The 25196-nt window shown below is 41.3% G+C and overlaps 1 protein-coding gene across 1 annotated transcript in view; it reads left to right on the forward strand.

Moving 5' to 3' along the window:
• The first annotated feature begins 2323 nt into the window (after window positions 1-2323).
• BANP (BTG3 associated nuclear protein) overlaps window positions 2324-25196 on the forward strand; it is a 454339-nt gene continuing 431466 nt past the window's right edge. Inside the window, exon 1 of the mRNA XM_089654123.1 lies at window positions 2324-2440. The gene's annotated coding sequence lies outside the window, so the exon portion shown is untranslated. The remainder of the gene's footprint in view (window positions 2441-25196) is intronic.

Here is a 25196-nt window from a genome sequence, read left to right on the forward strand (position 1 = left end):
GGGGAAATTAGGGACACTAATTCTGAGTTCTGGTGGCAACCAGGGATTCCATTACTTTGGAGGGATTTCTTCTCACTTCCTGTTTTGGCTAAGGGACGAGAAGCAAAGGGGAAGCTCTCCAATAGGGCAAGAGATGGCAAAAACATGACAGGGGCTATAACCCCCTCCCCTAATTCTATCCAAAATAGTTCTACTTTAAATAGCATGAAACGTATGATGGCTTCTCTCCCAGTAGTACTGACATGGGTGTTGAGTTAATCTTTATCTGCGATATCTCATTTGACCCGGTGACATGAAAATAGAACACGGAGTAGTACAGAGCACATTGTAAGCTGCCAGCGCTCGTGTCAGCACTGCGTAACTGGTGCTCCTGCTTCCCCTGCCAAAAAGAACATCCTATGCAATAGGGTGAAGCAAGGACATGTCACAAAGTAAAGTACCTGTGTGAAAAGCCTAAGATTGAAGTCACTATTCTCGAATTCCTCCATGGCAAACTAGTTACAGGGCAGTGAAGGCGCTCGTAGTGAATCTTAACCAGCTCAGCTTCCCTTTCTTGAAATAGTTTGCAGCCTGATAATCATACAGTAAAGGACAATGTTTTTTTTTTACTTTAAAATGACTACTGGAAGACAAATGTGTGTACAGGTGAGAATATGTTATTTAATGCAGGGGCGCCATCTACTGGAAATGATGTACATATTAAAAAAAGTCACAGGAACAGACATACATTCCAAACTTTATGTAGCGATTTTATACCTCTGAGGTTCTGTTTTATTCTGTGACACTTGGAGAACTTTCTTGAAGCTGACATATAGTCTACTTATATGTTTGCCTTTCCTGGTTCCTCCCTCCCCTTCATCAACATGCTAATGAAATTTGTATAAGTAAGCTCCACGAGCAGAGCCCTCCTATTCCTTCTGTACTGAAATGTATTATAATTGTACTGTCTCCCTTATATTGTAAAGCGCTGAGCAAACTGTTGGCGCTATATAAATCCTGTATAATAATAATAATAATAAATAGAACCTTTCCGTTTTCATTACATACCTTATTTACTCCCAGTGATGTCATCATGTGGTCTCTGTGCTTTTCTATGCAATGCAGACAGATCATAGCTTCCTGAAAACATCACAGCACTCCTCTCAAGAGCCCTCAGTTCTGATGTAAGTAGTGGGCTGGCTTTTGGCAGTGCTTATGCAAATATCAAAATACCTTAATGGGTGAGTGTTAGTTGGGGGGGGGGGCATTCCTAGGCTGACTGTATTTGCATGCAGACCAACAAAATGACAGTGCTGAGCTTCCATGAATTAAATAATTTAAATCCAAAGAAAGAAAGGGGCGGACCAGGGACAGTCAGGCTGGGGAGGAAAGTACTAGATGATGCTGGATGTCCTCCAGCCAGGAAATAAGGCAGAGCTCTGTCTGACTTGCTGCAGCTTCTAATGCACGTTGTGAGAAGCTTACAGTGTGCAGAAATAGGAGTAAGTCATTTCAGTCCAGCAAAAGAGCCGGTACAACTGCAAGACTGAAGGGAAAGCCAGAGATCAGATTTAATATATCATTTTTTCCAATTTGTTTACCTTTTTAAGTGAATATATTCACTTTATTGTTAAATATTTATAGGGGGCATGATTGTATTGGTGCTGCATTAATCCTGCAATTCTATTCTGGAGAATGCACTTCCCCAATCTAGCCAGCAGATGGCACCGTTCTGCATTTAGAACACATAGATTCTGCAATTCAATTCTGAATTCTGCACTTCTCTTGTTTGGCCAGTAGATGGCGCGGCCTAGTAGCACTCAGTCCAGTAGAGGGCGTACACCCAGGCAAGTGATCCTGAGGTTTTATTCCAAGCGCTGCACTAATCTGGCCAGTAGATGGCACCACTCCTCGCTTTTGGAGCCGGCAGTTTAGTTCTGAGTCCTGCACTTCTTCAGTGTTGCCAGCAGATGGCGTGGTCGAGTAGCTTCGTTTCTGTATTGTAGCTCAGAATCTCCTGTGTCTAGGCTCGAGTCTGCACTGGTCTAACCAGCAGAGGGCGTACTTTTAGAAAGAGCAATGCTGGTAGACGCACTGACGTTTAGGTTTTATTATTGAGGTGACTGATCCCGCAGTAGTGCGCTGGTAACAAAACCAACTGATTTCTGAACGTTGCACTTCCCCGATATGGCCAGCAGCGGTGGCGCCGCTATGCCCTGGCAACGCATCGGTTCCTGCAATTTTACTATGGAGGGTGCAGTTGCCTACTCTGAGCGGCAGAGGGCGCGCCCGCGACGAGCAGTACCGAGCATGCGCGCGTCCGTCCGTCCAGCGCAGGCGCAGTGGGGGTGCCAGGATCGGCGGCAGCGAGGAGAGGTGCGGGGAGTGCCTGGATTCTCTCGCGAGGAAGGACGCCATTATCGCCCATCAAAACACCACGAGAACTCGCAGAGCCCACACGGTAACTGAAGCCGGCGGCTGTGCCGAATAACAGCTCCCAGTTCCGTCCGGTCTCCGGAGCCCCGCCCGCACACTGCTGTCCTCCCGGCGGCATGCCGCCTCAGAAAACACCGGGGACTCGGGCGGTAGTGCAGGCCTCAGCCTTTAAAGTCAGTTTCTGTAGATTTATATGTGAGTGAGGTCCCCGGCCTGAGGCCTGCGCTCCTCCCTCCATATACTGGACCCCGCAGGACTGCGATTATTGTGTGATGTCTGTATGGGGGGTCGGATACCTCAGAGTCTCCATTCTGTTTCCAGCAAATTCTACACATCATTTACCTCACACTTTACATACCTGCCTCCCATTTACCTCACACTTTACATGCGTGCCATTTACCTCACACTTTACATGCGTGCCATTTACCTCACACTTTACATGCGTGCCATTTACCTCACACTTTACATGCGTGCCATTTACCTCACACTTTACATGCGTGCCATTTACCTCACACTTTACATGCGTGCCATTTACCTCACGCTTTACATGCGTGCCTGCCATTTACCTCACGCTTTACATGCGTGCCTGCCATTTACCTCGCTTTACATACGTGCCTGCCATTTACCCCACGCTTTACATGCGTGCCTGCCATTTACCCCACGCTTTACATACGTGCCTGCCATTTACCTCACGCTTTACATGCGTGCCTGCCATTTACCTCACGCTTTACATGCGTGCCTGCCATTTACCTCACGCTTTACATGCGTGCCTGCCATTTACCTCACGCTTTACATGCGTGCCTGCCATTTACCTCACGCTTTACATGCGTGCCTGCCATTTACCTCACGCTTTACATGCGTGCCTGCCATTTACCTCACGCTTTACATGCGTGCCTGCCATTTACCTCACGCTTTACATGCGTGCCTGCCATTTACCTCACGCTTTACATGCGTGCCTGCCATTTACCTCACGCTTTACATGCGTGCCTGCCATTTACCTCACGCTTTACATGCGTGCCTGCCATTTACCTCACGCTTTACATACGTGCCTGCCATTTACCCCACGCTTTACATGCGTGCCTGCCATTTACCCCACACTTTACATGCGTGCCTGCCATTTACCTCACACTTTACATGCGTGCCTGCCATTTACCTCACACTTTACATACGTGCCTGCCATTTACCTCACATTCTGCTCACCTTTCTTCCTGCACACTGTATGGATACAGATATGATTTATACTGTATACATGACTAGAGATCTGATGTCTGTGTAGTGTTTACCTCACACACTGTATAGGATTGTATTATATCGCACCGTGGTTATAACCCCCCCCCCCATATATAAATAGGATTGTATTACATGTTACATGGCACCGTGGTTATTACCCCCCTCCATATATATATATATATATATATATAAGATTGTATTACATCGCACCGTGGTTATTACCCCCCATATATATTTGTATTAATTGTACTGTGGTTATTACCCCCACCCATATATAAATAGGATTGTGTTACATGGCACCGTGGTTATTACCCCCCTCCATATATATATATATATATATATATATATGATTGTATTACATCGCACCATGGTATTACCCCACCCCATATATATATATATACACACACACACACTACAGGATTGTAGTACATCACACCGTGGTTAATAAATATATATATTTTGCAATTTTGTACTCAAAATCAGGTTATTTACCCAAATCTGTATTCTACCCATCACACTGTACAGTGTTTTATTTACAATATATCACACACATGTATAATATTACTCTCTCAGAATATACATTGCCTCATATCTATCTGAGATCAGATTATCTCTTTCTCTCTCTCTCTCTATAAATATATATATACATACACAGTTTCCTTCACAGATTATTTATGTCAGTGATAGCTGTTTTTAGATATTTCTTTTCCTCAACACATGCATATGGAGGCCAGGTGATGGGACAGGCTGTAATGCTGCTTTGGGTCTGTATCCTAGTGGGGACAGTCCACATACTTTCCACTGCATTTGGTTTGTGGGGGGGGGTGGTGGTGACAGAAGTCCTGTGCCCACCATTCCTTTCACAGGGATGCAAAAATTATATTGTTTGACGCTTGAGACATGCAGTTCCGGGCAACGGCCATGTTTTTTTTATTTAGCCCTGCTTTGGGCAAGCAGCAATCCGGCTCTTCCAGGTAGGGGAGTGTGCACCTGCCTCCCCAGCTGTGCCGTCATTTGCTCTAACAAATGCCGATCACTGGGTCCTGGCTAATGATTTATGTCCGGGACCCGCTAATCAGCTGAGCTTTTTTTTTTTATAAGAACAAGTAGATTGTCAAAAGGGACAGGTAGATTGGGACCCCAATTTAGTCCCTAGAACAAGTATGCATACAGTGGATATTAAAAAGTCTACACGCCCCTGTTAAAATGTCAGGTTTCTGTGATGTAAAAAAATGAAACAAAGATAAATCATTTCAGAACTTTTTCCACCTTTTAAAGTGACCTATAAACTGTACAACTCAGTTGAACAACAAACTGAAATCTTTTAGGTGGAGGGAAATAAAAAAAACTAAAATAATATGGTTGCTTGAGTGCACACCCTTACACTAATACTTTGTTGACACACCTTTTGATTTGATTCCAGTTCTCAGTCTTTTGGGTATGAGTCTATCAGCATGGCACATCTTGAGTTGGCAATATTTGCCCACTCTTCTTTGCAAAACACTCCAAATCTGTTGGATTGCGAGGGCATCTCCTGTGCACAGCCCTCTTCAGATCACCCCAGAGATATTCGATCAGATTCAGGTCTGGGCTCTGGCTGGACCATTCCAAAACGTTCATCTTCTGGTAAAGCCATTCCTTTGTTGATTTGGATGTATGCTTTGGATCGTTGTCATGCTGAAAGATGAAGTTCCTCTTCATGTTCAGCTTTCTTGCAGACGCCTGAAGGTTTTGTACCAATATTGACTGGTATTTGGAACTGTTCATAATTTCCTCTACCTTGACTAAGGCCCCAGTTCCAACTGAAGAAAAACAGCCCCACAACATTGCGCCAAACATATATTTTGCGCCATATGTATTGCGCCAAACATATATTTTGGAATTAGGGCCAAAAAGTTCAACCTTGGTTTCATCAGACCAGAATACATTTTCCCACATGCTTTTCTGGGAGACTTCAGTTGTGTTTTTGCAAAATTTAGCCAGGCCTGGATGGTTTTCTTCATAAGTAAAGGCCGTCTTGCCACTCTACCCCATAGCCCAGACATATGAAGAGTACAGGAGATTGTCGTCACATTTACCACACAGCCAGTACTTGTCATATATTCCTGCAGCTCATTTAATGTTGCTGTAGGCCTCTTGGCAGCCTCGCAGACCAGTTTTCTTCTCCTTTTCATCAATTTTGGAGGGACGTCACGCTCTTGGTAATGTCACTGTTGCGCCATATTTTCTCCACTTGATGACTGTCTTCACTGTGTTCCATGGTATATCTAAAGCCCTGGAAATTCTTTTGTACCCTTCTCCTGACTGACACATTGTAACAATGACATCCCTCTGATGCTTTGGAAGCTCTCTGTGAACCATGGCTTTTGCTGTAGGATGCGATTAAGAAAATGTCAGGAAAGACCTCCTAGAACAGCTGAACTTTATTTGGGGTTAATCAGAGGCCCTTTAAGTGATGGTAGGTGTGTACTGACTCCTATTTTACATGATTTTGAATGTGATTACATGATTTTGAATGTGATTGCTTAATTCTGAACACAGCTACATCCCCAGTTATAACAGGGTGTGCACACTTATTCAACCACATTATTTTAGTTTTTTGTTTGCTCCCCCCCCCAAAAAAGATTTCAGTTTGTTTTTCAACGGAGTTGCACAGTTTATAGGTCACATTAAAGGTAGAAAAAGTTCTGAAATTATTTATCTTTGTCTCATTTTTTTACTTCACAGAAACCTGACATTTTAACAGGGGTGTGTAGACTTTTTATATCCACTGTATATAGATGTATAGAATTTATCTCACAGGCTCAGTACTTAACTCACACATTGAGGGGGATTTACAAAGATTGGAGTAGCTGTACAAAGTAACCAGCCATCGTCTATCTTTCATGCTCAAAGCTTCACTGAACAGTCCAAAGATAGAAGTTGATTGGATGCCATGTACAACCACTCCAGGTTCTGTCTGGTCTTAGTAAATTTCCCCTATTGCGTTCTCTATTATAGCATGTACGTTACAATATATCTATATACTGTGTGTATATATATATATATATATATATAATTAGGCTATTATATACTTCACACACTGTACAGTGCTGTACACATATACAGTGCCCTGCATAAATGAGTATACCTCTTTCAAAAAGTAAGATTTTAATTAATATCTCAATGAACACAAGAACAATTTCCAGGATGTTTACAAAACTGAGGGTTATAGAACATTTGTTCGGCTCATTACATGAAAGTTAGGTTAATAATATAACTTAGATTATAAAATGTTCAGTTTTACTCAAATTAGTTTATGCAAAAATGAATACACCCCACAGGATAAACTACTACATCTAGTATTTTGTATGACCTCCATGATTTGTAAGGGCAGCACAAAGTCTTCTAGGCATGGAATGAATAAGTTGGTGACATATTGCAAGATCGATCTCTTTCCATTCTTCAAGAACAAACTCTTTTAGAGCCTGGATGCTGGATGGGGAGTGATGCTCTACTTGTGTCTTCAGAATTCCCCATAGGTGTTCGATTGGGTTCAGATCAGGAGACATACTTGAATCACTTTCAGAAATGTAATAGTGGCCTTAGATGTGTGTTTTGGATTATTGTCGTGTTGGAAAAGTGCACGACGACCAAGGGCACGGAGTGATGGTAGCATCTTTTCTTTCAATATAGAGCAGTACATCTGTGAATTTATGATGCCATGAATGAAATGCAGCTCCCTGACACCAGCACTCATGCAGCCCCACAGAAGGATTTATTTTTCAGCATGGGCCCTGGCAAATTCTAGGCAGGCTTTTTTGTGCATGGGCTTTAGGAGACGTTTTCTTCATGGATGCAACTCATGCATGCCATTCCTCTGCAGTGTACACCATATTGTGTCACGGGAAACAATCGCCCCAGTTTGGCTTTCTACTTCTTTAGCTAACTGCATTGAACTTGTATGGCTATTTTCTTCAACCCTTCTCATTAGAAGACGCTCCTGTCGAGGTGTTAACTTCTGTGAACGTCCTGGACTTCTCTGTGAGATGGTTGCAGTTCCATCTTTGTTGCATTTTTCTATCACTTTTGCTACAGTATTCTGACTGATAAGTAAAACTTTGCTGGTCTTGGAGCCTTCATCTTTCTTATGTAAAGAAATTTTCTTTCTCAGGCCTTGTGTTATTATTCCATGTGGTGTCGTTACTGACGGCATGAAATGGGAGGGGTTTTTCTTTAATGTCCTTTTATAATCAACTGTCTGCTGGACACCTGTTTAATGAATAAATAAACTCACCTGTAGTTGAATTCTTGTTATTTAAGATTTTTTTGTCTAAAATTTAGCTTTGCTCCTAAGACATTTATTGGGGTGTATTCATTTTTGCAACATGGTCTTGAATGAATTTTCTAGGAAATATACTTTTTTGTGGGAACAAATCTTGTTTGCAGTCAATGACCCGCATTTGTGGGAGTATTTAGTAATACAGTGTTCCAAGAAAATGTTGATTTTATCACAGTGACAGTCATTTTATGAAAGAAGATGAGGTGGATGTCGGAATAATCTTGGGCCAGAGTTGTGGATGGTTTTGTATGTTAGTATTTTAAATGTGTTGGGTGATCTGAAGACAGTGGAGGGATTGGCATAGAGGAGCGGATGAGCAGTTAGTAAGGTAGATGAGTCTGGCAGCAGAATTCATGATATACTGACGGGAGGATAGTCTTTGTAGAAGTAGGCCAACAAGGAGGAAGTCACAGTAGTTGAGCTGAGACAATCAGGGAGTGCATTAGTAGTTTTTTGAAATTGTATACTTGTGCGACCAACACATTTCTATGTTTTTATATAACATTTTGCCATAAAATACTTTACAACTTTCAAGAGCGTACATTGATTTTAATTCCAGAGTACACTACAAAATATGAAAATATCCAAAGATTAATGCTGCACAGAACTACTGTATGTGTACTGTGTTTGTATATGTGTGTGTATATATGTATATATATATATATATAATATATATATATTATATATATATAATTATTGATCTATAAATAAAACAAATGTACGTGATCAATTATTTGACTAAAAATGGGACATGGCAAGTATACAGAGATTGCCTGATTAAAAAAAAAACAAAAAACTTTTTTTGCTACTGAAATTGTAGTTTCTAAAGACACTAACTCTTAACTGCAAGATTTTGCAATCATTTCACTAGTGCAAACATAGGAAAATTGGACCAGAGGTAGATGGGGGATGCTGAGCTTTATGAAATGTATCCTGTGAAGCTATAGAAGAGGGTTGGACCAATTAGGTCAAGGCAGCTGGATTTATTTTATATACTTTCACAGTTCTGCACCAGCTTGCATTTTGGCAATGTTATGAAGCCACCCTTGGAGCTGTGCATTGCTTATAGTCAGTTTGTAGATCTGCATTGAGGCACCATATTATAAACACCAGATTTATCACCTGTGATTGTGTTTTATTTATGGAGAAGTATTTCAGTAATAAAATTAGTCGTTCCTGGCACATCTGCACAGTTTGAAACTTAGCAGAAGTATATTTTGTGCGGACTTGCAAATGTCTTTGAGATCTGAGCATTCTTACAATGAAACCTAATGACATGAACTGAAATCTTTACGCCTTTTAGGCCTTAAAGCAATATAAACCTGTTTATTTTATCTCAGTCTCAGAGTTTTGGAGCGATCCCAGCTCGATACCTCACAGGATACTGAGCCACCTGCGCTGCGTCCCACCCAAAGCTTAGAGCTGAGATTTTTATATCTTGAGGTGCTAGATGTATGACATGTTGAGGACGGATTAAGGTGCCGTCTGTGTCTCATTAGACGCGAGCCATTCCCAAACACTGGGATTTTAGATGGAATATTTGCCTGGAAGTCATGTCCCCTTGTAGAATCCCAATATAACCAAAGGATGTTCAGCTCGGTGGAAGTCTGAAACTTAAAAATTTTATCCATGGCTAATCTTAAATCAGCTGGCCAAAAATACTTTCAAAACAAAGTAACACCTATCAGTCAGTGCCAGGGCTCTCGTGTAAAAATATTTGTTCATCATTTATATCATTTTAACATTTGTATTTCTGTTGCCAAATTCAAATTAAAGTTCTGAGATTCCAGAGAATTGCTGTTTTCCTTGGATGGAGGTTGATATGTCCATGTTGCATTTGGCACTTTTTCGTTAGCTTGCTATTTACTTAGAAAACCGTTCCTAAAGAATGCAAAGGTAATTTTAGTAATTCTGCGGATGCTTTGAGTTAGGTTGCCACTTGCTTTTCAGAGTATGATGAGCAAAATGGTGAATATCAAAAGCAATTGTTTTATTACTCAGTTTAATTCCTACGTTTGCTTGAAGGGTTTCTTTGTTACATTAAGGGTACTTTCACACTGCCAAACAACAGCGTGGGTGCAGTGTATCTGCAGTTTGTGTGTGAATTACGCATATTTTTCCATAGCCATCAGTGATCCTAGCTATCCCTGGACCTGGAAGATATAGCTAGGAATACTGTCATAGTGGTATCTACTGCAGTGGTTCCAGGGATGTTGAATTCCTATCGCCCGATGCCCGGGACATGCAGCTCCGGGAGCCAGGCAAGAAGTTTTTTTTTTTTTATACATTTAGCCCTGCTGCGGGCAAGCAGCAGGGTTTAGAGCCAACGGTCAGCTCTCATAAAAGCTGTCCAAGTGGCTCCAGAGAGGTGGGGGGGGGTCCCACTGGCTTCTGCAGGCTGTCCGGACATCTGTGGAAGCCCCCTATCACTTGCGGAGGCACGCTCCGGTTCAGTTTGGACATTGTCACTTAGGGGTGGACTCACTTTTGTTGCCAGCGGTTTAGACATTAATGGCTGTGTGTTGAGTTATTTTGAGGGGACAGCAAATTTACATGTTATACAAGCTGTACACTGACTACGTCACATTGTAGCAAAGTGTAATTTCTTCAGTGTTGTCACATGAAAAAATAGAATAAAATATTTACAAAAATGTGAGGGGTGTACTCACGTCTGTGAGGTACTGTATGTATGTATGTGTGTGTATATACATATGTGTGTGTGTGTGTGTGTGTGTGTATATATATATATATATATATATAATTTTATTTATTTATTTATTTATTTTTAAATCTATGAAATAGGAAGCGATGAGCATACATCACTTTTCTGGATGGAAACGGCACCATTTTTTAAAAATGGAAAGCATTTGATCACACCGATCTTGGTGTGGTCAAATGCTTTGCAGGGCAGATGAGGGATATGGGGTCTTATTGAGCCCAGATCTCTCCATAAAGAGTACCTGTCACTGCCTCCTCATGACAGCAATAAAAGCAATTTTAAAAAATTAAAGCGACAGTGTCAAAATAAAAAAAGTTAAAGCACCCTTGTCCTCCCCGTGCTCGCACGCAAAAACAAATGCATGTGTCAGTCCCACATGCATGCAGTGATTGTCTCACACATGTGAGGTATCAACGTACATGTCAGATCGAGTGGTAACCTGTAAAAGCTTTTAAACTGTCACCCATGGATAGGAAAATGTGCACCGTTTGTTGCCATTGCATGGACGTGTGCATTTTTAAAGCATAAGATGTTTGGTATCTGTTTCCTTGGCATAACATTGTCTTTTACATTTTACCAAAAAAATGGGTTATGTATTGTGTTTTTTTTTGCATAAAAATTCCAAAAAATTTAAGTGTATTTAAAAAAAAAAATTGAAAAACAGCTGTGCAAATGCCATGTGAAATTAAAAAATTGCAAAACCCAATTAATTCTTTAGGGCCTCTGCTTTACAAAAAAATGTTTGGGAGTTCTAAGAATTTTTCTAGCAAAAAATAAGTTTGTTGCCATACAGCCCCTTTCAATTTTAAAAGCCCTTGACATTCCTAAAAGCACCTCTGCCTAAAAATAAAAAAAATAATCAACCCTTTGTATTTTCCATTCTGAGAATTTTTTTTTTTATCAGAACAAGTAGATTGTATTGAGGGACAAGTAGATAGGGAACTTGATTAAGTCCCTTGAACTAGTAGTTTTTAAAAAAAATTTCCACCCCCCTGCGTTCCTCGCAGGGGTGTGGAAAGACAGATATAGAATATATATACTGTAGTAGCCTAAATGTACCAAATGTGTAAAGTTCTAAAAAAAACTCTAAACCACACTAACCAACAAAACATATTAGAATCTTAGGCCGCTAAACTGTTGTTCTGGTATACAAAAACACAAATAACCACATATGTATACAGCGGGTAAAATACCGTAAGTATTGAACACATCACCATTTTTCTCAGTAAATATATTTCTAAAGGTGCTATTGACGTGAAATTTTCACATCAGTAACAACCTATGCAATCCATACATAAAAAGAAACCAAATCAAATAAGTTCAGAAATTTAGTTGTGTAATAAAATGGAATGACACAGGGAAAAAGTATTAAACACGCTAACTGAAATCTATTTAATACTTTGTACAAAATCCTTTGTTGGTAATGATAGCTTCAAGACGACTCTTGTATGGAGAAACTAGTCGCATGCATTGCTCAGGTGTGATTTTGCCACACTCTTCCCCACAAACCGTCTTCAAATCTTGAAGGTTCCGTGCGCCTCTTCTATGAACTCTGATCTTTAGTTCTTTCCAAAGATTTTCTGTTGGATTCAAGTCAGGTGATTGGCTGGGCCAGTCTAGCAGCTTTATTTTCTTTCTTTGAAACCAATTGAGAGTTTCCTTGGCTTTGTGTTTGGGATCATTGTCTTGCTGAAATGTCCACCCTCATTTCATCTTCATCATCCTGGCAGATGGCAGCAGACGTTTATCAAGAATGTCTTGGTACATTTTTCCATTTATCTTTCCTTCAACGATATGAAGTTTTTCAGCATATGGTACTGGCAAACAACCCCACACCATGTGTTCCCCCCTGCAAACTTCACTGTTGGTATGGTGTTTTTGGGGTGATGTGCAGTGCCATTTGACCTCCAAACACGGTGTGTATTATGGCATCCAATTTTGGTCTAATCTGACAAGACTATATTCCAGTATTTCACAGGCTTCTCTAAATATTGTGCAGCAAACATTAAACAAACTTCAACATGGTTTTTCTTCAGCAATGGATTCTTGTGTGGTGAGCATGCATACAGGCCATAGAGGTTGAGTGCATTACTTATTCGTTTCTTTGAAACAATTGTACCTGCTAATTCAGAAGCTCTCCACAAATATTCCTTTGCTCTTGGACAGCTCCTCTGATAATTCTTTTCACTGCTGTCAGAAATTATGCAAGGAGCCCCCGGCCGCTTTATGGTGAAATGATATTTGTGCCACTTCCAGATTATGGCCCCATCAGTGCTCACGGGAACATTCAGAAGTTTAGAAATCCTTCTTTAACCAATGCCATCAGTATGTTTTGCAGCAATAGGATTGCAATGGTCTTGAGAGAGCTCTTTGCTTTGACCTATCATGAGATATTTTTTTGTGTGACACCCTGGTAATGAGACACCTTTTTATAGGCTATCAGTTGAGAATGAACCAGCAGATACTAATTTGCACTGACTAGGGACAGGGTTGCTTTCTAATTACTGATAGATTTCAGCTGGAGTCTTGGCTTTTCATGCCTTTTTGCTCCTCCCTTTCTTCATGTGTTCAATACTTTTTCCCTGTGTCATTTAATTTTATTACACTCAACTTAATTTCTTTACTTATTTGTTTTGGTTTCTTTGTATGTATGGGTTGTTACCGACATCAGCTGAACATTTCATGTCAGTAGTCCCTTTAGAAATAAATTTACTGAGAAAAATGGTGATGTGTTCAATACTTATTTTACCCGCTGTATATACACAAGCCAGCTCTTCAGCTAAAAAAAAAAAAAAGTTTAAATGACAAATCAAAGTGACAAAAATATAGTTCACATGGGTTAGTGAATACAAATCAATGTGTGATAGTGAAAGTCCAATATAAAATCAGTCCAACACCATATAAAGTTTACTTATGGCCTTCTGTATTAAAAAAAAGTTCAATAAAATGTTTGCATAGCAGCTGTGAAAATTCCAGCACAGCAGTAATACCAATACTTCAGAAGAGCGTGATCATGTGTATGAAAGCTTCCATCTGACACCGTGCATGAAATAGCTTAATAAAAGCTTAGGAGATAACCATGACCTTCTATAATTGAGTGGTCAAAGTGCACTTGTCTGTATCTCTGGCTGCTCTGCTCCACAGCGACCCTCCTGGGTTAAACAGGTCTCCACTCTCAGAGGGACTCAGCATTATTTATTTATTTCAGGTACTTATATAGCGCTAAATATAAAGAAAGTGCAGCGCTAGTGAGCAATAGTGAATTCAAGTGTACATAAACTAGTGGTAAGTCACTGGTGTGATAAATGGATAGTCCCGTGGATACACATAAATAATAGAGGTGACTCTGTTATTCGTGAGGAGGTGGTGTTAAAATGCGCACTCACCGGACGCGCATTTTAAATGCGCATTGGGTATAAAATCCTGCTGTCAGGTGGTGAGCGATTCCTCCTTTCTCGGGTCCTAAATGGGTTGTTCTACTCCACTGGGGGTCCCTGTAGAAACCGTCCTTACTGGTGATCTGGATAATGGATGGCAATCCTTTCCTGGAGTGGGTCTGCGGTGAGTCTGCGGACTAAAGCACTCCCCCAGGGGGCAGCAAGAACACTCCCATAGTGTAGTAGGTTTTAACCTCAAATTTATTAAAAGATGATGATACAAAAAACGTTGCAGACAATAGTCTGTGAATAACTGACCAGCTGGTAAGTGAGAGTATCCGCCGGAGCTCCACGTTGCTCCGGCGGGTGTAACGTCACGGCGTGGTGTGGCTCCTCCTCCTCAATTTACACAGCGCTTTACATATATATTGTACATTCACATCAGTCCCTAACCCTCAAGGGGCGTACAATCTAAGGTCCCTAACTCACACTCATACATACACATATTAGGGACAATTTAGACAGGATCCAATTCACCTACCAGCATGTCTTTGGAGTGTGGGAGGAAACAGGAGTACCCGGAGGAAACCCACGCAGGCACAGGGAGAACATGCAAACTCCAGACAGGTGGTGCCGTGGTTGGGATTCGAACCAACGACCCTAGTACTGCCAGGCGGAAGTGCTAACCATTTAGCCACTGTGCTGCCATATTAAAAGACAAGGAAGCTTGCCTTTGTGTAATACCTTCAACTATCAGTTTATTACTAAAAGCATGCACTCACGTAGTCACCAATAGCATCGCGCTATATGGTACAGCAAGACCAGGACCAGTCAGCTCCAACAGTAATTCCAGATACCTTGCCCTGCGTGATGATGTCACCGTGTATGTTAACGTATACTTGCGTTGGTCCAAGCTGGATCAGTGTAACTGTCCATACTTGGAATTAAGCTTTAATAAACCTGCATAGAACAAGCATCCATTGGGTTCCATCATTTTTAGGTTGATCTCAGCATGTTTATTGGGCAGCTTGTATAAACTGGAGAATTTTATATCACATAAAGCAACACACAATTATCCATATCTTCCCTTAAGAAGCTCGCCATTTCCCTGTGCCAGCTCGCTGTCTGACTTGTCTCGGCTGTTTATATTTTGGTTTTTGTTTACCGCACACACTTGTGTGGAATTAATTATGCTACATGTTGGAACTTTCTAAATGGGCCCTCTGTTCAGCCTCACCCATAAAAGAAACAAGTCAGATTATGGTTTTAGCGTGAAAATGATAAACAGTTTATTCTGTAAATATAAATCAACATAGATTTCTGCTGGGCTGTGTGGTTCAGATATAAACATTGGGAGAAAGAAAAGGAGGCGATGCTGGACATAGTAACAAACAAGATGACATTGTTTGACCACCAATCAAGAATACTTAACTTCTCCAAACAATGACATAGACAAGACTGTCTGTCTTTTGTAGTTTGAAATAAAAGTCCAGATTTAATAAGGAAGAAATGGCCTCCAGGAAACCACTTCGATTTTACGAATGTTCCAAAATGTCTTTGAAGAGTTTTACCTGCTCCTGACAGGGAAATGCTTGGATAGTTACTGAAGATTATTGCTTGGGAGGCGGATTTAACAGAAGAAATTTTAAGAGAAATATGTCAGTTTTATGGTGTAAGTATTGGGGCATTCTCTTGATGCCAAATCAGCAGTGCTGTAAGACGAGTTCTTTGTACCGGCTGTGTCAATGCTGAAAGTGTTGAGTATAATTTTCTATAAATGCCTGATTGCGTGCGGCAAAATAATAAATTACAAGAATCAATGTTCTGATTTAAAAACAGTTGTAAAATATATACTTTTTCAATACTTTAGTGAGGAAGGGCGGACAGCGATGGTCAGAAATACAGCGATGGTCAGAAATGCAGCAAGGAGAGAGGGATGTGTATGGATGACCAGTAAGGACAGGAGGAAATTTAGGATTACCTCAGATTTGTGCAGTGTTTTCTAGACCTCAAGCTTTGTGAAAAGTTACAGTAGGTGATGATCACTGGAAGTCCTGCATGATTGATTTCTATTGTTGCAAGAGATTAGAGACTTATTTTACTTTTTTTAATTTTTAGAAAAAGATTTCAACTTTTTCGCTTGTTCTGTTTTGTGACACGTTTGTATAGCAGCTGTCTGTGACATCTCGCACACGTGACATATGTAGTTGGGTTGTAAATAGGGTGTCCATATTTTACTGTGGGAAATCCACTAGAGGCTAGTTGACATGGAGGCAGAGGCTGAGGTGTGGTTACAGAAGCTGCTTTTCGCCTCCTAATGAATTATCTAGGAATGTGCAGGGAATCTACTTCTCTAGAGGATACAAGAAGCACGGCTGTTTGCTAGGCAGTGATGGGTAGCCATGCAGAATTCGCAGTGTAAAGACCTAGCAGTGAATTTTAGCTTCTCTATGCCCACCGACCCATCTTTTCCTCACATGTATGAGGAGGACACACAGGTAAAATGGAGACTAGTCCACCATCACCTGCAATGTTAAAAAGGGCTTGTTTTATTCCACATACCTTAATGGTAGAGTAAGCAGGGGGCTTAAAAGAGAAGTATGAGAATAAAAAAAAAATACCTAGGTGGATGTTGCATCTGTCTCCCGCCGCCTCTAAGACTGAGAACCGAGTGATCACATGATCGCTGATCGCTTCGTTCTCAGTCTTCAGTGAACAGAGAACGGTGACTGTCAGTCACTGGTTGTCTGCCCTACCCCTCCACCACTCATTGCGGCGCTACTCTGTGGAGGGGACAGGCACAGCTGGCCCAATCTCACAGCGGCAAGCTGAGAGGACGGAGTCAGCTGCCTGTCAGGCATCTGGGTGGATCCTGACATTAAAGTCAAAATCCCTCCAGAGTCTGGACCAGCTGAGTGACTAAGTGCACTCTGTTGATCCATAGGAGAAGTAGGGCCAAAAGAGCTTTGGATCCATTTCCTTTCAGAATCCAGTGGGTGAGAATATAATTTGCTTATTTGTAATCCGGACTATAATGACCAGTCATGCTGAAACAGGCGGATCTCAGCAATTGTCTAAGGCACTGTTCAAAAAGGCGTTTTTTCCATGCTGCGAATCCCAGAAGCAGAACTCAGTAGATTTCCTGCTGCTGAAACTCTCAGCGTGGTAAAACGCCCGTGTGAATGGTGCCTAATGTTTATGAATACATCTACTGTTGGAATGTGTGGTGAGGAGATTATAAATGTAGTTTGTCCTGTTTATAGATGGACATCTCATTTGGTCTTGTATGACCTTGCTGAATTTTTGGGCTTTGCTCCCAATATCTGTTTTACCTCTAAGCTGCCAGTGATGTTTTAATCCTCAGAGTCGCTCCCCAGCTGTGATAATCAAGAATCTTGATGCCATTAAGATTCTTAGAACATCATCCCAGCATATTTGAAGTATGTACCGTCTTCAGTGAGGCCAGATAGCCCTTCCCAAAGAACATTTCTCATTTCTGGGCCATGGGGACCTCGGTAATATTTCTGTGAATCTGACATGAAATATAAAATATTTTGTTTTATGTTCTTAGTGTTTTGGGAAACATTTTGTGGTGCTATGTGACTTTCTTTTCCTATTGACAATAAAAATAGATCTTTCTCCTCTCTGCATGAATGACTTACTCTGGAGAGCCTTGCATTTATGCATTTTGTGCCCTGCACAGTGCTGTAGACTTTCTATTGGGATGTACAGAAAGCTTAGAATATATCTAATAATGCAAGTAGTTTGATGGAAAAGATGAAATATTTGATGGTTAATGAACAATGATCTTTAAACGTACATTCCCCGGAGTCTAGTTTGCTAAAGCACAGTTTACCACAAAGCTTGACAATTCCCTGTCACTGTGATGACTAAAAATACTCTCTGGTAACTGGATCATTAAAGAGCTGCTGCTGGTGATGGGGTCAGGTGCTGAAATGCTGGGGCGTGTGACCAGCCACCCATACTTTTTTTTTTTTAAATCAGCTAGGGGCGCCCTGCCCCACATGTAATTATCTGACATGGATCTATCTGTGGATTGATGCGTCACCCAGCTACTCCCTCCAGAACTGCACACACCTGCATACATTCCGTCTACCTTTTGAGGTGATTAAGCAGACTGCAGAGGTGTGCTGGATAACAGGGTTGGAGCATGTGCATAGGGAGTTTGTGTTGGACCAGATGTGCAGCAGGGTACAATGATGAAAGGGGTCAGTGGTGGAAGAGATATTCTGTGGGGTACAGTGGTGGTAGAAGTGTGTAGCAGAGTACAATGGTGGAACATACCTGCATGAAAATATTTTTACCTGGTTTTATGTTGGGAACAGTTGACATTCTTTTAATTATTTTTGGTTTAACTTCTTCCTGTCTTTGGCAATTTTTATTTTTAATTCTTTAATGAAAGGTATGGGCGATATAATTTGCAGGCATACTAATGTTAAAGGATAAGTTCACCTCGCAACATGTTACGATCAGACTGACCCCCGATCCCCATTGTGACAGCTAGCTGGAGATCATCTCCTCCCTGCTGGCTGTCACAATTTAAAAAAAAACGCTATGCCCGCCCCGGCTGCGCCATTCATTCACAGTATTCTGTGAAAGGGAAAACTACATGTTCCGACAGCCTTTGCAGCTGTCGGCTTGTAGTTTACGATGAACTACCGCAGTGCTCCATAACACCGTGGTAGTTAATTGAGCCTTCCTGTCAGTAATTATCTGCTTGCCTGTATGGGATGTACAAGCAAGCAGATATACAGACAGGTCGAGAGAGACCGGCATGGCACCAGCGATCTGCTGATTGCTAGTGCAATGTTTGAGGCTCCACAAACAAAAAATAATAAATGCACATTTTTTTCTTGCAAAAAAAAATGGTGCATTTATTATTTTTTGTTAAAAGGTGAAATTATCCTTTAACTACATCTAGGCAGCTCAGGAAGGAGAAACGAGTCAGTCAATGTAACAAAGCAGCACATATTCAGTAAAACAAAGAGCTGGTGATACAGCTCAACAACATCTACAAAATGAGGCAAAAATGACCTAAAATAACAGCCAAGGCTTTTTTTTTTTTAAACCTACTTTATTATTTTTTTTTTTTTCCATTTAACTTTATTGCTATCACAAGTCTTCATTGGTCACAGAGGAGACTGGGAAACATAGTTTCCTCCATCGTCTCTGTATGAAGCTATCCTAGCCATTTACTTGGGCTCCCTTGAGGTACAGGAGTGCCATCGGGTTGGGGTAGGAATTCTGGGGTGTCAATTCTTCTCGGTACTGTAGAAGTGAGTGTGCGACTGTAGAGCCTCCTGGATCATTTTTACTAGACAGCCGTTTGCTGTTAAACAGAAAAAAAAAACTATACCAATATCAGGGCTGCAACCAAACGTATTGGGCCACCTGCCTTTACACACACATGAACTTTAATGCCATCCCAGTCTTAGTCCGTAGGGTTCAATATTGAGTTGGCCAACTCGTTGCAGCTATAACAGCTTTAACTCTTCTGGGAAAGCTGTCCACAAGGTTTAGGAGGGTGTCTATGGGAAGGTTTCTTACAGAAGCGAATTTGTGAGGTCAGGTACTGATGCTGGATGAGAAGGCCTGGCTCACAGTCTCCACTCTAATTCATCCCAAAGGTGTTCTATGGGGTTGAGGTCAGGACTCTGTGCAGGCCAGTCAAGTTCCTCCACCCCAAACTGGCTCTTTCATGTCTTTATGGACTTTGTTTTGTGCACTGGTGGGCAGTCATGCTGGAACAGGAAGGGGCCATCCCCAAACTCTTCCCACAAAGTTGAGAGCATGAAATAGTCCAAAATGTCCTGCTATGCTGACGCCTTAAGAGTTCCCTTTGCTGGAACTAGAGGGCCAAGCCCAACTCCTGAATAAACAACCCCACATCATAATCCCCCCTACACCAAACTTTACACTGCACAATGCAGTCAGGTAAGTACCGTTCTCATGGCAACCGCCAAACCAAGACACATCCATCGGATAACCAGAGAAGCATGATTGGTCACTCCAGAGAACACGTCTCCACTACTCTAGAGTCCAGTGGCAGCGTGCTTTACACCACTCTGTCCGACGCTTTGCATTGCACTTGGTGATGTAAGGCTTGGATGCAGCTGCTCGGCCATGGAAACCCATTCTATGAAGCCCTCTACACACTGTTGTTGGGCTCATCTGAAGGCCACACCAAGTTTGGAGGTCTTTAGCTATTGACTCTGCAGACAGTTGGCAACTTCTGCGCACTGTGCGCTTCAGCATGAGCTGACACCGCTCTGTCATGTTACGTGGTGGGCCACTTGGTGGCTATGTTTCTGCTGTTCCCAGTTGCTTATACTTTGTTAAAACCCCACTAACAGTTGACCGTGGAATATTTAGTAGCCAGGAAATGTCAAGGATGGACTTATTGCACAGGTGGCAACTTATCATGGGATCACGCTTGGAGTCACTGAGCTCCTGAGAGCTCACAATACATTTGGCAATATAGTGTGTGTGTGTGGTCAGCAAGTGGTTAGATTGTATTTTTGTCAATATATTTGTTAAAATAAAGTCTCTTTGAAATTAACAGGACACATGTTTTCCTTGTTGAAGCAGAACTTCACTTAAAAAGGGAAGTTCCTCTTTTTCTGCATCACTGTTGGAAGTTTTCTTTTCTTGGAGTGGGTTCCTTGCTCCACTTCCTCTTGGATCGCAAGTGCTCGCTATGGCTCCTGCCTCCATGTCCTGTGAGAGAGAGAACAGCGCTGATGCTCTCAGACACAGAGCTGGATTGAGATAGAACTCTGGTAAGTATCTTAAGAGGGGGCTGCGGGTAGCTGACATTGAACCCATTTTGACCTTAATAGAGAGAATGCATTAGGGTTAAAAACGTTTGCCTTTAGAGCCATTTTAATTATGTAACTTTCAGCTACCTATCTAGTTATATCCCAGTTTCATAGTGCTGTCTTCTACGTTTTCAAAGCTCCTAGTTCTGGGTGAGAATTGCCAGGCTTGGTTCACCATAAACATTACTTTTTAAATGATGTAAACATCTAAGCTTGTATAAGATTTTAGCAACTGGGTTTCTATAGAATTAAAAGAGAAGTATGGGCCTTAGGAAAAATAAAAACTTTATGATCACATATGTGGATGCAGCAATCAATGCTGCATCTTTCCCCCGCCGGTTCTATGGAAAACTGAGCGATCAAACACCACAATCGCTCAGTTCTCCCTTCCGCTCTAAGCAGAGAGCTGGGACTTTCAGTCTCTGGCTCTCTGCTCTGCTCACCCAGTGCTAACTGGAGTGCTTCAACCCGCTGTCTCCTGAAAATGAGTCACTGAAGTGCAGAATGAACTGAACTCCTGTGATCCATAGGAGAAGTATAGCCATAAAAATGCTTTGGCTATACTTCCCCTTTAAGACAATGCATCCAATGGTAATAAGCTTCACAGGTTAGGACCTATGTTGAGTCCATTTTCATATTTTTCTTTTTCTAATGGCATCTTATGTTCACCCCTGAGCACTTGCTAGCAGTCTGTCTGCACCACTAAGCACTTTACCACCCCAGGTGACCCTGCTCCAATAAGGACCCGATGGCATTCTACCCCACTTGACCAAAAAGTGAGCTTGTAAGCTGTTTCCATAGCATTTAGGGTCATGTTTGCATGCAGCCATTCAATAACCCATGCTGTATTAATGCTGCTTTATAGGGTTTCTGGAACGCTTTAGGCTGCCCTTCTGGCTTTGTTTTTAGGTGCTACAATTTGGTGCTAAACCAAGTTGATGGGCGTTTTATTTATTTTCCTAGAAAAGAATTGAGAGACTTGACACTGTTTATTTGAGGCAGTTGATGGTTAAATAACTTCTCTTGTATCAGTCATAAACAGTGTTGTTCAGACTTTCCCTCCGGGCTCTGTACTAATTTGTGAGCCCCAGCTGCTGATAATTCATCAGGAAGTTGTGAAGGATTTTGGTACAGCGTCAGTGCGCTTTACCTGGGCGGGGGGATGATATTCTTGAAACATATCCACGTTGGCAGAATTAATACTTTTGAAAAAGCGAGCCTGCAAGCTCTGATAGTAATTACACAGCCAAGAAGTGTCTCTCCAGTAATCCCTCCCTGAGGTCCTTCCGATTGCAGAGTTCTGTATCTCCCAAAAAACACATTTTTTCCTTCCCAGACACCCTTTGGATGGGAATTTATCCACCTCGGTTGCTTTCCCTGCTCTGTTACTGTAATCACAAAGCTGCTTAATCCTCCAATTAGGTCTATAATTAGATCACCACTTGCCAAGTAAAACAAATTGGCAAAAATAGGAGTTTATTCCTACTAATTAAATCACTGTCTCTTGTGACAGAGGGATGTTGCTGAACTATGGCTTGGGTCTGAAATGTGGTGTTTGTAAAGATTGGCAATATTCTGAGTTAGTACCACATTCCAAAAATGTGAATTCCCATTTGTTTTCATCAACTATTGAACTCTGTAATGTACAAAATAGATTTTTAGCTTCTTATCTAATGTTGCACATTAGCTGGCTGGTAGGTCGTTGTACATTTCATGGAAATATTGTGTCCATCTACAACCACGAACATGAGCCTATTCTAAAAAATGTAACTTTTGCCATTAGCAATATAAATTATAACACCCAACTAGAAAAATGAGGACTTCTCAACAGTAGAATAGAAAGGTGTTAGAACTTGTGTTAGATTTTGATAAAGAGAACTGGAAAAAAAGGCGCTGTGGAAAATGCTCTCAGACAAGCACCTTAGTGGAGGTGCATCTTTATTGGGTGAGATAAAGTAGCAAGTATAATAAAATTAACCAGCCTGAAGTGGACAGTGTGATTCCAATGGACGGCCCGTCCGCTCTGAGGGGAGCTGAGATCAAAGAATGCTCCTGTCGGCTTCAAATCACGTGGTGTCAGCGTACCAGCGTCCCGGGTGGTGTCACCATGGCAAACGAAGGCAGTGTCCGGCGTTGGCTTCAGCTGGGAGCATATGTGGGTTTACCAAGACGACATGTTTCGCGCAGTTGCGCTTTGTCCAAGATTTTGATATACACCTGTGTCGACAGAATGTTTTGTCCTTTATACGTTCAAGCACCAAAAAGCATAACTGAGCATACCTTTGTGGAGTACTTCAAGCTTTCCCTACACTTAGAAGGGAAGATTTTTGATGAGCTTGATTGTGCAATACAGATGATCACTTTGAGAAGTGGTAAAATGCAATCAGTGCTTCTACCAGACACAGATCCCACCTTGAATTGTGGTTGTTTGAAGAAATTAGGGAAAAATAGTATCACCAACAAGGCAACCCTATCTTAGTTATAGGATTTACCTATTCAGCGCCAAGGGTGAGTAAGTGGAGTGTAAAGAGGTCCCCTTTAAGTTGTATAGGTAGATTTTTGATATGGGGTACCACATTAGGACAGTTGTAATGAAATGCATACTCAGATGCTTCGTACATAATGGGAACAGTTCATTTACATTTTGTATATATAAGAAAATGTTCATACGTGCAGCAGACAAAGCGAATAATTGTAAAGTGTGCTTTAGCGCGCAGCTTTGCTGTTCTGTGGTCCTACAGGCTCATCTCACACTGGCATTTTAACGTCGAACTTCATGTAGGGCTATTTTTGAATAATTACATCAATCCATCTTGGACCAATGTAATTATGTATATGCAACATCTGACTGAACCCTGTGGAAGCTGGATATCACTGTAGTAGGCGCCGCTACTACAGTGATTGCCGCTAGCGCATGACCTGCACAAGAGAACTTTTTTGCATTCCCCTCAATGAATGCAAAGAGTTCTCTTATTGGACAGGGTTATAACCCTCCCTTACTCTATCCAACAAAAAAAAGTTTTGCCTTTAATTCCACATTAAAGTGTAAACAAAAACAGACAAGGGCGCACTCTCATCGTGCATTACCGTGGAGACCCACGTATTTATTAAATGAAATAAAATATACTCACAAACCAATGAGAATAAAAAACATAAAAATGATCCACAACAGCAGCGGATGCAATACTGTGCCCTTGGTGTGGATAAGCTGACACGTTTCGGGAAACGGAATCCCTTCCTCAGAGCTGAGGAAGTGTATGTAAACCCTCACCTTGTAAAACAACTCATTCAGCTTAAAAAAAGAAAAGAAAGGCAAAACATTTGTGTATAGGTATAAAAAAAACCATTATTAATACCTTTTTTGCCCGTTTTTATAAGTGTTCACAATACCCTCAACGCTCCTTATGCATTGAAAACAGAGCGCTTGGGGAGGAGAAACAGCAGAACACTGACCTTCCCAGTGAATGGATGTGCGAGGGAGGGGGCGTGTGAGCAGAAGTCTGATCATTGGAGAAGAACACACTGCACAGCTACAGAACTGACCACGCTTTGCTCTTAGGCCTAGTGTGGTTAGTATTTTAATAGGAAAGCAGAGGGACTCGCAAGAACACCAGGAATTTCACACAAAGCAGTACAAAGAGAACAGGATACTTTTTCATACAAGTACATGGTACAGCAGGCACATATCAGGAATGTGAAATGTTGGGTTTGCCTACTCCAGAGGATTTACCTCCCCTTCCTGACAGGCCATTTTTTGCGATACGGCGCTGCCTTACTTTCTGGCAATTGTGCGGTCATGCAACACTGTACGTAAATGAAATTGATGTCATTTTTTCCCCACAAATAGAGCTTTCTTTCAGTGGTATTTGATTATCTCTGCATTTTTCATTTTTTGCTCTATAAACAAAAACAGACTGTCAATTTAAAAAAAAAAAATAACAATACAGTATATTTGACTTTTGGCTATAAAACACATCCAATAAAAAATTTTTAAAAAATTAAACTCCTTCATAAATTTAGGCCAAAATGTATTTTGCTACATGTCTTTGCTACAAAACAAATCCCAATAGGCATATATTATCTGGATTGCGTGATCTAATTGGTTTATGTAAAAAGTTATAGCATCTACAAATAGTGGTATATATACTGGAATTTTAATTTTGAATACTAGTAATGGTGGCAATCAGCGACATATAGCGGGACTGCGGCAGGCATTATAACTCTGGATGGGAACGAACGGCCACTGACATCTCTAGTGACACTAATACAGTGATCAGTGCTAATAAAAAGCACTG

This window comes from Staurois parvus, unplaced genomic scaffold (assembly GCF_062004578.1).
Source record: "Staurois parvus isolate SC_StPar_1 unplaced genomic scaffold, SC_StPar_1.0 ptg000745l, whole genome shotgun sequence".
Classification (NCBI taxonomy): Eukaryota; Metazoa; Chordata; class Amphibia; order Anura; family Ranidae; genus Staurois; species Staurois parvus.